General features: G+C 36.8%; 1 long non-coding RNA gene across 1 annotated transcript; it reads right to left on the reverse strand.

Moving 5' to 3' along the window:
* Positions 1 to 649: 649 nt before the first annotated feature.
* On the reverse strand, positions 650 to 8,583 carry LOC143735892 (uncharacterized). The gene is made up of 3 exons (XR_013203329.1): positions 8,516 to 8,583; positions 6,871 to 7,460; positions 650 to 1,459 (listed from the first exon to the last, which is right to left on the reverse strand). It is a non-coding gene; the product is annotated as an uncharacterized LOC143735892 (long non-coding RNA).
* Between the last annotated feature and the right edge of the window lie 5,474 nt (positions 8,584 to 14,057).

A 14,057-nucleotide genomic window follows, 5' to 3' on the forward strand; every position in this document is an offset into this window, starting at 1 on the left:
TATCTAATGAATAAGTACTAGTATCTAATGAATAAGTACTAGTATCTAATGAATAAGTACTAGTAACTAATGAACAAGCACTAGTATCTAATAAATAAGGACTAGTATCTAATGAATAAGCACTAGTGTCTATTAAATAAGTACTAGTATCTAATTAATAAGTACTAGTATCTAAAGAAAAGGCACCAGTACCTAAAGAATAAGCACTAGTATCTAAAGAAAAGGCACTAGTACCAAAAGAATGAGCACTAGTAGCTAATGAATAAGTACTAGTACTTAATGGAATAGAAACTAGTATCTAAAAAATAATTACTAGTATCATGCAAATAGAGACTAGTAGGTTTAAATGATTACATTTTAAAACGGCTTGCCATAGCGCTCCAGTCCACTTTTAGACATACACTTGCGAACTTCCCTAAACACTTCCCCTCAGGGGAATCCCTGCCGCCATTTTGAAGTATGTTCCACTTCGTGAAGTGGACGAGGGAAGTTTATATGGACAGACTCTCGCTCCCTCGATTTTGACCGAGGGAGCGAGTCTACTTCATTTGTACACTTCAGGCAGCTCCATATACCACAATGCAACACGATTGTGACGTCATCGCAGATCTCGTCTAATCACCACCACCACAAACAACTCTATGATATATTAATTATGTTTTTATTTTTATTTAAAACAACCCAAACACATCTATATACATTTGGATGCTGCACTAAACAAATTCTTAAAGGGAACAAAAAAATAATAATAAATCAACTCCATAGCTGATTACAAGTGATCAAGGGCTTAGGACGTCCCAGTTCAGCCCATTGCAGTTTCTGCCAGTAATGGGCACTCATGCAACGTAAGCAATGACGTACATCCGAGTGAATGAGACAGAGGGAAATTAGCGAGTGAAGGGCATGCCAATTTTGGACTGTAACGCAGCCTGAGTGATTATGATTTTCTCTTCACATCTTTTTTCTTCTTTTTTTTTGTCTATGGAAATTCGCAATTCGCAAGCAAACAAATGAATAATACATCTATTCATATAAAAGTGCCATGTATTTATGTATTATTGTTTTTTATTCAAAGTTCTATGTAATATACAGATAAACAAATGAAAACAATACTATGTACTAAAAGTCACTTGAAAAGAACTTTGATAATCTATATTAGTCATAGATGATTAGATGATCAGTTAAAGAATAAACACATGAATACAGAAATTAAAACTCACTCTCACAAATCAGAAATTAATTTCAGACAGCAGAAGAGAGCATGAATAGAACATATGAACACGAGGTGATAATTTTATACACTTTGTGGAACTTGCAGAGCAATGGTCTCAGTTTCTGCGACCCCCTCTGATCTTTGTTGTCTTGACACTGAAGTTCCACCTCTGTTGTTGTCTTTACTCATACACATTATGATGCAGAGGATGCAGCAGGAGAGAAAGGCCAGGGCATAACCTATTAACTTTATAAAAAAAAATACATTGAATGCCATGATCTTTGAAGTCAATAATTAACAAAAAAACTATACTATGCAATAAGTTATATATATGTATATGTTAAAGGGTTAGTTCCCCCCCAAAATGAAATTTCTGTCATTAATTTCTCACCCTTATGTTGTTCCTAACCTGTAAGACCTTTGTTCATCTTCGGAACACAAATTATGATATTTTTGGTTTCTGATCCACCCATAGACAGTAACGTCATTGCAACTTTCAAGGTCCAGAATGGTAGTAAAGACATAGTTCAAATCTACGTTCTGGCGTAGAAGCCGGAGATGCTGGACTATTTGCTACGTGATCAGAGTAGTAGACTGACATGGAAGAGAAGGTATTGTTGAATGAAGTCATTATTTTTAGGAGTTTTTGCACACAAAAATTATTCTCGTCCCTTTTTAACATTAAGGTTGAACCACTGTAGTTACATGGACTATTTATATATAGAGGATGCATATATTATATATGGATCCATATATTATATATATATATAACTGTCTTTACTACCTTTCTGGGACTTGAAAGTTGCAATGACATTGCTGCCTATGGGTGGTTCAGAAACCTCTTGGATTTCATCAAAAATATCTTCATTTGTGTTCCGAAGATGAACAAAGGTCTTACGGGTTTGGAACGACATGAGGGTGAGTAATTAATGACAGATATTTAATTTTTGGGTGAACTAACCCTTTAATGGTTTAGGAGCACAATTGTTTTTATCAAAAATAGTGACAGAAAGGAATCTTTCCCTGCAAGTTATGTTGGAGAAACTTGCTCCTCACCTATTAACAGATTGTACAAAAATATCAGGTGGAATTCACTTAGACTGAAATGCCAACTATTTGAATGTGCAGTCCGAGTTGCTTTAGTACCATAGAGGAGAAAAAACACCCAATTCTACTTTTTATGGAAAAACGGTGACTTGAGTTGATTTCACTTGACAAATTACAGGGTTTTCTCTGTCTAAATTCCCTTATATTTTGGTTTGAAAAGTTGTTCACTGTCCAGAGATTTAATTATCTACCTTCACTTAAATGTAATAAAACATTCTAATTATTAGGCCTTTCTGTTTAATTATGTCTTTAATGATATTTAAAACAGGATTATGCATTATAAAAAGATATTGTATAATGTATATATATACAGTTTATTAGGGGGCCAAGCACCATAGGTGCCGGAACTCTATTGTATTTGTACTGATTTTCTTATTATTAGGGGTTCAAAAGCGTAAGTGCTGAAACCCTAATGTAATTGTTAGGAATTTGATTAGGGGTTCAAGCACGTAGTGCTGAAAACCTCTTGTAATTGTAAGGATTTTTGTTATCTTTTTTCTGTTGTAAAACTGATTGTGCAGACCAAACCGTAAGGCCTAGAGACTTATAACTTGGCCTGATGGTAGGTCACAATTTGGAGGGAGACTGACAAGGTATGACCCCGTTGGCCAATAGGTGGCGCTACAGCAATGACAAATGCGAAACCGCTAATAACTCCTAGACAATTTGTCATAGACTCAAGAGCTTTATATCATTGAAATACCTGGCACAAGACGAACAAAACATTTAATTACATTTAGCAGACGCTTTTATCCAAAGCGACTTACATTGCATTCAAGGTACACATTTTTTTATATATTTTGTCAGTTCTTGCTTTCCCTGGAAATCGAACCCATGACCTTGGCGTTGCTAGTGCCAACGCTCTACTGTTTGAGCTACAGGAAAGCCAATTAATTAATTAATTTACGCCTGTAAAAATTTTCCACCATTTTTAATTTTGTTCAAAACCTACTTTTGCTAACTAGTCCTATGTTTTTTGCCATATTGAAACCAAACCAGTGCAGAAATATTCTCTGAAGTCTGAATATCAAAAATTATCAAAAAAAGTAGAAATTTTAATTCACGGTCGCTAAGGGACGCGGAGCCACTTTTGGGCACTTCATGGGCAGAGCCACTTTTACTAAATTGGGTATAACTCGAGAACGAAATAAGAACTCGGTAGTCGGTACACATCAGTGGCGTAGCAAGTCAGTCCCGGGCCCATATGCAAAATAAAATGGTACGGGCCCCCCTAACCCCGCCCCCAAGTACATTGAAGATAAATTTATGATACATTTATAGACGTTCACTGTAGTGTATCAAGAAAATACCATACCAAACAGTATCATTAAAAAAACACTCTACCCAACAACTTTTCACAACCAGAACGGAACAAAAACAAGTCTAAAACCAACCAAGGCTCAGCCAATGTCAATATTAATGAACTAATGATCTTGGCACGGCGGCCCAAAATGTAAAAACTACTTACTCATTTTAGTTGCATTCTCCGGGCCTTTCTTTCGACTCTTGGCACCTCATCAAGCTGTCAGCAGCTGCATTGTTGTTCTCATCCAAAGACATGCAACTGCTAATATTAGCTGGCAAAACTTCACTCTCACCTTCAACATCGTTGTCATTCGCACTAGGTCGGCACAAAAAACTGTCTATTTTTGGTAGTTTTTGTGTCGCGACTAACTTCTCCACCTTCTTTTTTCTCTTTAAGGCCCCACTTTTATGTTTGTATTTTTCCATCCTTTCCCATCCAATGTTCGATTAGCTAGTGGCTAGTATCCTCTCTCACACTGTTTTCTTTTTTTAATTTGACGCGGCGATGCAGTCATATAAAAAATGACGGCACAGTTCTACGGCAGCCGCCGGGTGCAAAAAATAATAAACGCACACAACAAGAAATGACGGAGAAATTAGACATTACGGAGACACAATAAAACATACAAAAATATATTTATTGTGGTTACTCTTTAAAAATGAATTATCTCGTTTTAATTAAAAGTTTCCCATGGGCGGGGCCCCCTATCGGCCCGGGCCCATTTGCACGTGCATACCTTGCATGCCCAGACGCTACGCCACTGGTACACATATGTATGAGCTCAATCTGAGGTCACAGTAAACTTACCGTGGTGACTGGACACTTGGTGGCACTATAGCATGAAAAAAACATAAAAACTGCTATAACTACGCAACCGTTAGTCTGATTGACTTGAAAATTGGCATGTAGAGTCACGCTATCACATTTTAGACCCTATAAATGACACAAAGTATAACACATATACACAATATTCATATCATATATTGAATCGTTGCCTCAAGAACCACTGCTGTCAATCAAATGATTTGTTAAATATGTAAGATTATTTGAAAAATCTAATTTTTAGAACTCTTCATAGGCCGTTAGTCCGATTTGCTTGAAACTTGACATCCATCATCTAGGGATCATATGGATCCCTAGATGATGGATTAGCAGATACAACCGTTTAGCAGATACAATTTTTATATATCTGGTATGGCCCATTGTGAATAACATGTCTATACAGTATATGGTTTGGACAAAGTAGAAACTTTAACAAATGTGGAGAAATTTGTGAAGAAACATGCCGGGTTTCATGGATTTCTGATTCTCGAAGGGCTCACAGTAAATTCTAAACTATCATTACAACTGACATAATAAGGCTGTAATACTGTTGTTCAACAGAGAGACCCGCAGGATAGCATTGGCTGACAAATAAATGCTTACAACTAATTTTTTATTTTATTATGGTGCACTGGTAAGGTAGTTTTATATTATTAGATTACAAAGAAATATGTGAAATGCTTATAGACCCTGAAATTATATTTTTAACAATGACATATCCCAATTGCCTGTGTGTGTGTGTGTGTGTGTGTGTGTGTGTGTGTGTGTGTGTGTGTGTGTGTGTGTGTGTGTGTGTGTGTGTGTGTGTGAGTGTGAGTGTGAGTGTGAGTGTGAGTGTGAGTGTGAGTGTGAGTGTGAGTGTGAGTGTGAGTGTGAGTGTGAGTGTGAGTGTGAGTGTGTGTGTGTGTGTGTGTGTGTGTGTGTGTGTGTGTGTGTGTGTTAGTCTGATTAATGGAGTTAACATAGAAAAATTGCTTTACTTTAGTGGAGATTACTGTTGGAAACCAATATTATTAAAAAGAAAGTGAGCCAATGAGTGGTCCTCTGTTGCCATCTGCTGGATTTAATCATAATGTTGTCATTCTACTTACTAAAAAAGATTCTACTTACTTCTTTTTTTACAGGTTTTAATTTTGCATTCATATTTAGACATTATAAAAACACTATTATAACACTTACATTTTGTTGTCAGGATTCATCTTTGTTTTTGTTCCTACTTTTCCCTGTGTGAAGTTCATATTTACTTGGTTGTCATAGTTTCTGAGGCCTGGTCCACACGTACACAGGAGTTTTTCCTCCTTCGTTTTAAAACTATGCTATGAAGCGCTGTCAAGAGCATGCCAAACCAAAAGGCGATATAACCGTAACCATAAAGCCATGTTGGCCAATCAGAAGCCTGAAAAAAGGTTATTACCGGTTCCGGTTGGCTAACAACATGTTGTCATGCAGTGACCTGCATAGTATTGCAGACTCGTCTCATGTAAACAAAGGAGATAGTGACGCACAATCTGACATCAAACAAAGGAGATAACAGACCGCACGCCGACGCCACAAGCCAAAATCTCCGGTTCCACCAGCTATACGACAACATTGCAACCGGAGTTTCTGAACATCTTTACCATGCTAGGAGTTTTCAAAAAGGTTTGGTTTCAATGTCCTGATACTGCGTTTGCGTGCGGACGAATGGCCAAACTGTTGCAACAAAAGTTGTGAGTGGACGGGACCTCTGTATGCCCTTGTTTGTCAACATGGTTTCTGATTAGTTTATTGATTAGTTTCACCTGTGTCTAGTTTATTGCCTAATTTTGTTTTTATACCCAGTTTAGTTCAGTTCTTTGGTGTGTTGCCATTTGAATGGCCGGTGTGTTAGTGCTCCTGTGGTTTTTCTAGGGCCTTCCTGCTCCAGAGATTGACAATCAAAAAAGGAAACAGACATGATTAATTATATTGCTGTCAAATTAAAATGAGGCCATATAATTTGTTATGTCCATGGATCCATTCATCTATTCTTTAAACTGATCTGGAGTCCATCCCAACATCTCGGGCCACAGACAGATATACTGTATATTAAACTATGAAAATAAATTTTGAAGGCTGAAATAAGTGATTTGCTTTGGAACTTTTCCTAACTTTCTTCATCAAATCCAAACTATCATCCACATGGGCCATTTAAGCTTGGACCCTGATGATTGCCGCTATATTTTAATTCCCTATATTTTGAACATATTTTCATCTTTGTGAAATGGTAAATTCCCCAATAGGGTGACATTTGTACAATTAGTGATTTTAAGGTCCTGTGTTACAGATTTTTTATTATTTGAGTTGAAATATTATTAGGTCTATTGATCTATTTCTGTTTCATTTATCCTTCCCTGACATGGAATATGTGGAATAGAGTGGGGTAAAAGTACTTGATATTTACCTTTGATAAAATGATTTTCTCTTGTGTGTAGATATATTTTCCAGTCGTATTAGTTCCTTCGTTTGATTCAGGTTTGCACCAGCTCACACAATTGGGATGGACATCCGTATCACAGGTGTACTGTCCATTCCAGCTTGTCAGTCCACATGCAACATAATCACCATCAATGAAAAATATACAGACCCACAGTAGTGTTGGAATGAAGCGAATCATACAATGAAGCTTTTTTCCACTCTTAGATCTTCCTGTGTTGTCCTGTCCTTCAGAACATCCACTGTTATTGTGTTTTTGAAATCTTAAAAATAGATGCATCATCAGCCCAGCAAATACAGCAGGGACAATTACAATGAGGAGTGCTATAACTTGGTTCCACACAAAACGGCATGGGCATGAAAACTTTACACCCATAAACACCTGAAAACATAGTAACAAAAAGCTCACTGCAGCGCTCTGCATAGTAATTTTGGTTTTTTTTTTTATAGTTGCCATTTTCTGAGGTTTATACACAGCACAATACGTATCTCTGGTGATCCTTTTGGTTCCTCCTGTTCCTTCTACTCTATGGAATGTGATCCGGTCCACAGGATGCCCTGGAATGAACAGAAAACTATAATCTGCATTATTATAAGCGCATATAATAACTGAACTGATGATATTTCTGTAACATTTTGAACAGTATAAGCAATGCATTTGCTGAATATTCTATCATTGAAATAGTTATTCTGTTTTAGAAACAAAGTCAATTGTTAATTAAGCCATTAGTGAACAAATGCAATGAATGTTAAAATGAACCCCAGTGAACATGAGAGCCAGATCTACCTAATTATTCATTGTACATTTTTATAGAGGCTGAAATGTACAAAAATGGACATGATGATATATATAATACAGACCGACAAGCATAATCACAATTTCAGAAATGACAATTTATGTCATAAAACCCTTGTCTTATTGTGTCACTTATTGTTGTGGAAAATTTGAATTTTTAATGAATGTAGGATTTAAGAGTTAGTCATGAGAGTGGAGACGGAGATTGTTGAATTATGGCTTGAATTTGGGTCTGTTCCTCACATGAAGCAATCATATGGATTCTGAAGATTTGGATTACAGCTCACGAAGAAAATTGATTACATTTATGGTCATTTTGCAGTGCGATGGTGGTGTATTTTTTTTATAGCCACAACACATTCAGTCTTTCTATTTTGAATAGAAAACTGTACCATAAGAATAAGGTGAAACGTATGCCTTTACATTTATGTTAAACTATACAGTAGCTTAACCTCAGGGTACTTCTAATGGTACAATCTCTTGTAATTGAGCTGGTTCTTTGTGGTAAAGAACTGTTCATTTTAGAACAAACAAATAGTTCTGGGTACAAATACTCCAAAGGAAAAACTGCTCTTAAAATTATTATTTAAATTAAAACTTACAAAACATTTTACTATAACAATAAAATGAACATTTCTTTGACCTACAGTTGCAAGATTTATTAAAAATGTAAATTAAAGTAAAATTATGTATCTTTCTCCATTTTTTAGTCTGCACCGTGAACGATTTCTCAATGGCTTCAATAAAAAAGTACAAATGTTGGTGGCATTGGTTCAGTCAGATTGTGCTCGTCTATGTATTAAAGGTTATGACTTACTCTAGTTTCGGCTCGTCTTGTCTGTTGTGATGTGGTGTGGTGTTAGTGCATCGTTCTGCTTCTGCATCAGCATTTGAAAGTCGCTGAGCAGAAAAAGGAGTGAGAGAAAAAAAAAACTTTTTTTCAACTACACTTGCCCCACTCAAGCTAGTCTGTTCTCTCTCCTGAGTCCAAAATAAAAATACAAACACATACACAGGTCAGTAAAAATGTGCTCTTCCTCAGCACTTTCAACATTTTTCCTTGGTTTTTGAATGAATGAAGACATGAAATTATTAGGAAAAGAATGAGAGAGGAAATGGAATCAAGGCCTAGAATGAGACCTGCATCTCTCATATGATAAAAATAATGATAAAGATATAGTTCTAAAAATCGTTTTCAATATTAAAGAACAACAGAGTTCACATCAAAGCTATAATTGATAAACGATATCATTGGGATCACTTTCGTAAAGATTTTTTTCTCAGCTGTTAAACGATCATAAGAAAATACCCTCTGAATAAATCGTGAGAAGTATTACCTCAGGTGTCCAGCACTCGTTTCGACAACATTGCCTTGCTTCCTTTAAAGTTGCTGTGAAAAAGACTAGGTGTTGTTTTTATTCCACTATATTGACTACATCAGCTAAATTCACTGTTAGAGTATTAGATCAATTACACTAGTTTCACTCAAAACATAGCATGCTGAGGACATGTAAAACGTGTTCAATGACATTGTACACACTTTGAAACCGCAGCGTGCAAGCTTAGAATAAACTGACCATTATTGTTTGTTTGTGTGGATGCAACTATAGTTATCGTTATAGTTATATTTATAGTTTTCGTTCTTGGTGTGAACGGCCCTTAACCCTGGTTCCCTGAGAACAGGTAACGAGACACTACGTCCTGAGATACAATTGGGGAACTATTTCATGCCAAGAAATGGCTGTGACTAAGCACAAATAATGTCAGTTTCGACAGATATGCCAAAAAAAAAAAAAACTCACCCCTACTGGTCACACACTAGGCTGTCAGTGACAGTGATCCCTACGGCCCGAGCAATCACGCCTCAATGAGGAAGTACCTTTGTATAGTAGCAGAAGGACTTGTCAAAGGCCGCTCAAAGCGAAGGGGTTCCTTTAAGGGAATATGGCCAGGGGATCGAAAGGAGACCTGGCCAGTCACTTTTAGGGGGACATTGTGTCAACCCCCAGAGCCACCAGGGAGGCTGTCACACTCTGACTTGTGACCTATAACCAACAACCTGTCTGTTTCCTAACTAGAGCCTCCTACCATACTTGTCTCATGAGAGGTAACCAGATGAGAGGGACTGCAGAAGAGGCAGTAACCAGCTCAGACCAGACAAAGAGACAGGTATCCTGGGGTGCAGGACTCAGCATAGCGCTTTCCAAACCCTTACGAACAAGGGGAGTTACTCTGCTCGTCCCTGGACCTACAGAGCGCTTCTTTTTCAAAGCACTATGAAGACTGGGTACTCAACATAAGGTCCCTAATGAGAGGAGTACCTCCAGCTCTATCAGGAGCTGATCTACCAAGGGGGTTCACAAGAATCTCTCGACCTTTTAGATCAAACTCAGGGAGCTAGGTTCTCTATTGGGCGATCCTCTCAAACAAGGGAGTACCTACATGAAAGTCCTTCAGCCTTCTGACCAGACTCAGGGAGCGAAGTTATCTACAGAACGACCCTCTAAACGAGGGGAGTACTACCTAGGCTTGACCGAGTAGAGTATTGACCAAGCTCTAGGGCTAGAACCAGGGAGCCTGCGACATGATGCATTCTTTGAGCCGGGATACTGAATTAGCTAAAATGCTAAAAGCCTAGCTCAACCCGGAGGATTGCCTTCAAGGCGGCCCAAGGAGGGCGAGCAAATCAAAGTCTACCAGAGATAAACTTTTATCAGAGATAACAGTGTACTAATTATTGTGAAAATAGTAGTAGATTCAATAATATAATTTCCATGCAACATTTCAGTTTGGTAAATAAAGCCTATTAAAGCCCAAAAGCAACATTTACCTAAACCTAACAACGTAAACAATGACAGAATAATAAGGCCTGGATTTCCTGATAACTTTGCCTCTTAGCGCGCTAAGAAGACTCTAAAGGACTTAAATAAAGGTGTACCATTTCTAGGTGTGTTTCCCAAACTGTACCATAGGAGGTTGCTTAAGATATACCTTCTTACGTGCAACGTTACCAGGTGCTGTCCGTGGTGATGGCTCGAGAATCAATTATTCTCTCATGCAGGGGCTGCTTCACTGTGTTATGTGAGAAAGCAGTGTTCTTTAAAAAAGAAGCACTGCAGAAATAGTTGAAATTGCATTTATTAGGACTCATGGGATATTATAAAAAATAATCCAAATGGCAAATTGAATTCAACCCTGGATATTTAATATGATTTCGGAATGAAGGCGCGAACCACAACCAACCTTCCGAGAGACTGACTTACAGAAGGTTTACTTAACTAAGAACGTTTTGGGAAACACTTATTAACGATAAGGTACATCTTAAGAATGACGTAGAGTTAAGAAGGATTCGGGAAATACAGCCCTGGCTTGTAGAATAGACTCTAGTAAATTGTGTCACGTAGTTTAACAGCGTAGTGCTTCTGTGTTGTACGTCACACGTAGGCTCACTATTGGCCGACGCTGGTCATGTGTTTGATGCGTGTGATGTACAACACAGAAGCACTACGCTATTACACTATGTGAACTGACTCGAGGCCCACAGAGAAGGAAATGAATAGTTGAAATAAAGTCGTTATTTCGGGGGTTTTTTGCGCACATAACGTATTCTCACCGCTTGATAAACTTAAGATTGAGCCACTGTAGTCACTTGGACTATTTTAACAATGTCTTTAATAACTTTTCGGGGCTGGCAAGTTTCAATCCCTTAGAAGCCTATGGAGGAGTGAACCAGCTCTCAGATTAAATCAAAAATATCTTAATCTGTGTTCCGAAGATGAAAGAAGGTCTTACGGGGTTGGAACAACATGAGGGTGAGTAAATACTTACAGAATTTTCATTTGTGGGTGAACTATCCCTTTAAGGAAGAACATTATCATTATTTATGATACATTGTTTATTCACAAAGAAAATTGGTGTCCTTAAAGGTTGGATTTTTCCTATTTTTTTAAATAAGGCATTAGATTAATTTCCAAAAGATTATTTTTTTATTCCTCTTTTTAGTCAAATTTACCATGGGTGTGTTCACTTATGCTAAGCACTGTATATTTGTTCTGTACCCTCAGTTATGTGCAATCTCGTCTTACGAACCTTGGATGTTATGTTCCGTGTTTCAAGGCAAAAGTTTTCTGATAATTTTTATTTATTTATTTTTTATATAAAAAAAGGAATGCTGCACCTAAATCCAGCACTTTATTTTTCATCCTGCTGCAACCACACATGACAAAGACAAACCTTAGATGTTGCTTTAACGATTTTAACTGGAACTTCTCCATTTTTAAAAAAGCTTTTACACTGCAGTTCAAAAGTTTGAGATCCACTGTGATTTGTAAGATTTTATTCAGCATTAAATTGATTAAAAAAATGACAATAAGTAAAATAAATGCTGTTCCTCAAACTTTCTGTATAAAACTATTCCAAATTGTCCAAAGAAATAATTTTGCAAGACACTTTTAGACACTGTACATTATTTATGTTGCGATAAAGACTTTAAAATTTGCACATAAAAATATAAAGTTGCACAAATGCACATGATAACAAAAAGTTACAATATCTAAACACCAAAACAATTTTTCTGTCTGCTCTTTCCATGCTGGAAAATTAAGAATAAGAATGAGACTGTGAGAATAAACTGAAGTGAAAATAGTTTGAAAAGGTTACTCAATCACTCAGTCAGTGAGATGTTACAGTGGAGAATACCAAAAAAAAAGGAAAGTGCTATAGCTTTCTTAACACGTTTTTTTTTTTTTTAATGGATAGTTCATACATATCTGAAAGCCATAAAGGTTTATACACATATAGCACAAGTCATTCGGGTTTGCAACGACATGAGGATGAGTAGATGACACAATTTTCAATTTTGGGTGAACTGTTGCTTTAAACTATTCACTAGACCAGAATGTAGATGATAATTGTTCCTTAAAACTGAATCCACGTACAATATAATAAAGGTTGAAGTTTGAGACTTTCCTCATCTTTCAGTGCTGTAAGAATAATTGAGTATAATTATAAAAAAAAGTAAAAGTATAATTGCATAATGAGTATAATTACACAGGTGAAGACCATAAGCACAATGTGAACGATACGCTCAAGAAAAAAAAAAAGATTTCTAGACTGTATAGATATTTGTTAAAGGAAACCCCCTACAGAGATATTAAGCTTCTAGGCCTATCATTAGTTTAAACAGCACACCTTTGGTGATTTATGTATGCTGTGTACATTATACTTTAAAATCTAAATACTGGACCATTGAAGTAGTTTACATGTGTCAGCCTGAGAGTTCAGAATTGTAAATATGTAACATACATGTTAATAAAGTACTGTAGCTATATTTATCTTTATGAAAATCACTAAAACAAACACATCTCCTTTATATCACCTGAAGATAAGGTCTGTGACTTACCTGTGAGAAACTGATATATGAGAGAGTCAGGTTTTGTAGTTCAGTTTCATTTCTTCCAGTCATCAAATCAGTAGGTTAACACCATTTCATTTTTAGCTTGGCATCAAAAGTTTGCTGTTCTTTCCAGTATGTTCGATAACAGGCAAAAAATTCAGATGGTAAAATAACTTAATATTTCACAAAGATAACACGAGTAAAAACAAAATGCAGTTTTTAAATGATGAAAAAAGCTGTCCAAACCTGCCTGGCCCTATGTAAAAAAAATAATTGTCCCGTAAACCTAATAACTGGTTGTGTCACCCTTACAACAACTGTAATCAAGTGTTTGCTATAACTGGCAACGAGTCTTTCCCATCGCTGTGGAGGAATTTTGGCCCACCCTTCTTTGCAGAATTGTGTTAATTCAGCCACAATGAAGGGGTTTTCGATTATGAACGGCATGTTTAAGGTCATGCCACGGCATCTCAATCGGACTTTGACTAGGCCACTCCAAAACATTAATTATGTTTTATTTGAGCCATTCAGAGATAGACTTGCTAGTGTATTTTGGATCATTGTCCTGCTGCATAACGCAAGTGTGCATGAGCTTAAGGTGATGAACTGATGGTCTGACATTCTCTTTCAGGATTTTCTGGTACAGCGCAGAATTCATGGTTCCATTAATAATGGCAAGTCGTTTAGGTCAAGGCCCCGGTCAATACACTATCACACTTCTTTTTTATGAAATGCTGTGTTAGTTTTACACCAAATGTAATGGGACACACACCTTCCAAAAAATAAAAATTATGTCTCATCAGTCCAAAGAATATTTTGCCCGTGAACTTGCTCAGTAGTAGTTATGTTAGATTCTTGAACAAATCGTTATTTTAAGCTGGTAACCAGTCAAGCCAGTTCAAAGAATACAACTTTAGTTCTTGGACTGTTAAAGTCCACTTTTTTTATGCCCTTTCCTCGCTAA

This window comes from Siphateles boraxobius, unplaced genomic scaffold, assembly GCF_051911475.1.
Source record: "Siphateles boraxobius isolate OS27281-9 unplaced genomic scaffold, OSU_SipBor_1 13, whole genome shotgun sequence".
NCBI lineage: Eukaryota > Metazoa > Chordata > Actinopteri > Cypriniformes > Leuciscidae > Siphateles > Siphateles boraxobius.